We start from the raw sequence: 3,174 nt of genomic DNA, 5'->3' as shown, positions 1-3,174 counted from the left end.
ATACCAGATTAATAATTATTAAACTATATTATCCTCACAAAAAGTTCTGTAGAACTTTGGTAGACAGGTGAATTTAGTAGGCAGAGCAATTATTTCTTTAATTTCGTTTGATAGTTGATGAAACCGAAGCCTAGTTTCAGTGGTTTACCCACAGGTAGCTTATGATGGAACCAGGATTAGAACTGGCTTATATTCCATTCTTCTCACTGCTTCTTTTTAAAAACTAGTAAAAAGTAACTAAAGTAATTAAAAACTCATTAAAAAAAATCTAGGTAACAAATTTACATGATACAAAATTTAAAGGCAGAACAGAGTAGATAAGGAAAATTTAAAGGCAGAACAGAGTAGATAAGGAAAATGAATCTCTCTCTCCACTATGTCCCCTGATCTACATCCCGCCTCCTAGAGGCAACAACCATTAAGTTTGTTGTTCCTTCGTCTTCACTTCTTACCCCAGTGGAAAAGGTAGAAGACAGAATCAGATCTTCATGGGTGCTGCCTTAGCTTGGCTTGGGGTTTTGAACCACGCTTGCTCACCTATTAGCTACGTGACCTTGGGCAAGTCACTAAACATCTCAGCATCGTAATTCTTCATCTATAAAATGAGGATAATGTCACCTACCTCAGAGTGTTCTAGCGAGTTTCAACGTGAAAGAGACAACATGCATGAAAGTTCAATATAACCCACAAACTGCAATACAAAAGTTAGTAAATGTTATTATGCTTTGTCTCTGCTTTCTTCTCTCTGGAAGAGCCTAGGAACAACAACTATGTCCTCACTGCCTCTCAGAGATAGTGGAGAGGATAGATGGGGGGTGGGAGCCATTTCCACAGGATAAAAGGAAATGATTCAAATTGTACCAAGTGCACTTAAAGTTAGATATCAGAAGAAACTTTGTTTTGAAATCCCAAAGGGACTCGTGGGGTTTCTTTCTTTGAATATTTCTCAGAAAATACTAATAACAATATATTAAGACTCTAATATTCCCAGAAGAAAGAGGATGAATAGAAAGGCTTCTCCAGTCTTTTTCTCTCTGGAAATTAGAATTTAAGAAAGAGAGAAATTTAAGCCAAACCATCTTCTGTCCCTAGGTCCGGCTCTGGGGTGGCCAGATGGACTAATGGCCACTCACCAGGAATAAGATGGTCTCTCTGGTCCATTCCTTCCTGAATTTAATAAAACTCTTGAGTTAGGGAGAAATTTAAGCCAAATGACCTTCTGCCCTCAGGTCCAGCTTTGGGGTAACCAGATGAGTTAATGACCCTTCACCAGTCCCATTAAGGCCTGGCCTTTGCTACCAGCTTACTAATTCTAGATGCATTTCTCGGGGTGACATACCCTGGAAACCACCCTGGAGTTGGTTCTGTTGTTTGGGGCACAGAAAAAAAGTTTCCACCCTCGAGATGAAAAGACTAGAATTTGCTGGAGATTTGGAGAATGGGGGAGGGGGAAAGTATCATCTTATAGGAAGGAGACATACTTAAGACATTGGAATATCCATTTTTGAGAACCTGCAAAGACTAGAGTAAGACCTTCATCCCTCTGTGCCAGAAAGGAGGAGAAGGGGGAGGAGGAAAGACAGACCCTGCCTGCTCTGCTCGTTCTTCTACCTCTGACTCCCTCATGGCTTGTGTGAAGAATGAAAACAAGTCCCTGATTCTCCAAAGTTGACAACAGGAAGGTCTCTAGGCAGGAGGGGCAAGGAGACCAAGCAACACACCATGGTCCCTTGGGTTTCACGTAGCTGGGCTGCTCCTCTCTCTCACACCATTGCTGCTGCCACCACACTGGCCTACTCAGAAAGAAAGTGCCCTTCTCTTCCCTTAGTAGGGAGGATGAAGGTTGGAAAGTCCAATGTAAATGCATATTAAGGGACGAGACAGGGGATGTAAACAAAGGAATGTGCAACACTGAAACAGACTGTCTCAGATGGTACAGGATGCTCAGTTCCCCTAGACCTGTCACATCCTTCTCAGAGTCCTGAAATAGCTTCATGGAGTCTCACAGGATCAGCACAATTTCACAGGTCCCTTGCTTGGGTTTCTTCATTCCCACTCCTTGCCTGTCTACATGTGGAACGTAAGCACCCCCTTCCCAAAAACAAACTCTAAGTCATCTTGACCTTTTGGGATCAATATTGAGGGAAAAAGGCCTCACTATGCTGCTTACTTCACGATCTCATGCTGTCTGGTCAGAAGGCTAGAAAAGGCCTCTTCCCCAGGTGACAGGAGACAAGAAAAACCTCAACCTTATAAGGAAGTCCCACCCCATGCACCTAGAGCCAGAAGAATAATATTACACTCTTAAAGCTCTAGCATCACTTCCGTACCACGAGGAGGGGCTGCAGAGGCCACCAGTCTCAAATTCACTGTGGAACCCCATTTGTGGAAACTGGCTTTGCTGGCACCAGGATGGTAGAGTGTGGCAGGCTGAATCCACTTTGTACTGAGGAAAATAGTAAACTTAACGGTCCATTAAGTTACTATATATTCTTATTTATGACACTTCAATAAAAATATCTTTAATTAGAGCCAGCACAATGAGCCTGCCCTTTCGACAAGAGCAACCAAGGCAACAGCGAGGACCCCCATCTATTCCCAGGATTGGAGCCAGAGTCCAATCAGCCTGGGTCTAAATCCAAGAGAATGCTCTGGGGCTCAGCGTCATTAGGTGGTTAAGAGCCAGAATTTTAAGTCAAAGACCCAACACCACCACACCCTTCACTTATTAGCTATGTAATTCTGCACAGGTTGCTTAACTTCTCTGTGCCTCAATTTTCTCATATGCAATATGGGAACAATAATATCTTCTTCACAGGAAATAAAGATTAAACATGATAAAGAGCTTAGCGCAGTGCCTGGTATGTAGTATGTGCTTGATAAACAGTAGGTACTGTTGTGGGGAGTGGTGCAAAACCAGGCCATTCCAAGGACCAGAAAAAGGTTATGTAGGATATGATAGGACATCAAGGAAAAAAGGACAGGAGCAAAGAGATCTTCCTGTGTCTTTAAGGACATTGCTGCTTCTCTCTCCTCCCTATGGAAGCCATTGCTGTCTCTTTGGTGGGGCAATAGGAAACTGAGTCAGCCATTTTCTCCCACCCTCTCCATGCCAAGATGTGTTAGGTCCATGGAACTGGGTGGGAAGGGAAGGCTGCACCTGTCTGTCCTTCC

The sequence above is a fragment of the Pteropus vampyrus genome, unplaced genomic scaffold (genome assembly GCF_000151845.1).
Source record: "Pteropus vampyrus isolate Shadow unplaced genomic scaffold, Pvam_2.0 Scaffold110, whole genome shotgun sequence".
Taxonomy (NCBI): Eukaryota; Metazoa; Chordata; class Mammalia; order Chiroptera; family Pteropodidae; genus Pteropus; species Pteropus vampyrus.
The sequence above is the reverse complement of the archived record's forward strand: the minus strand, read 5'-3'. Positions refer to the sequence as shown.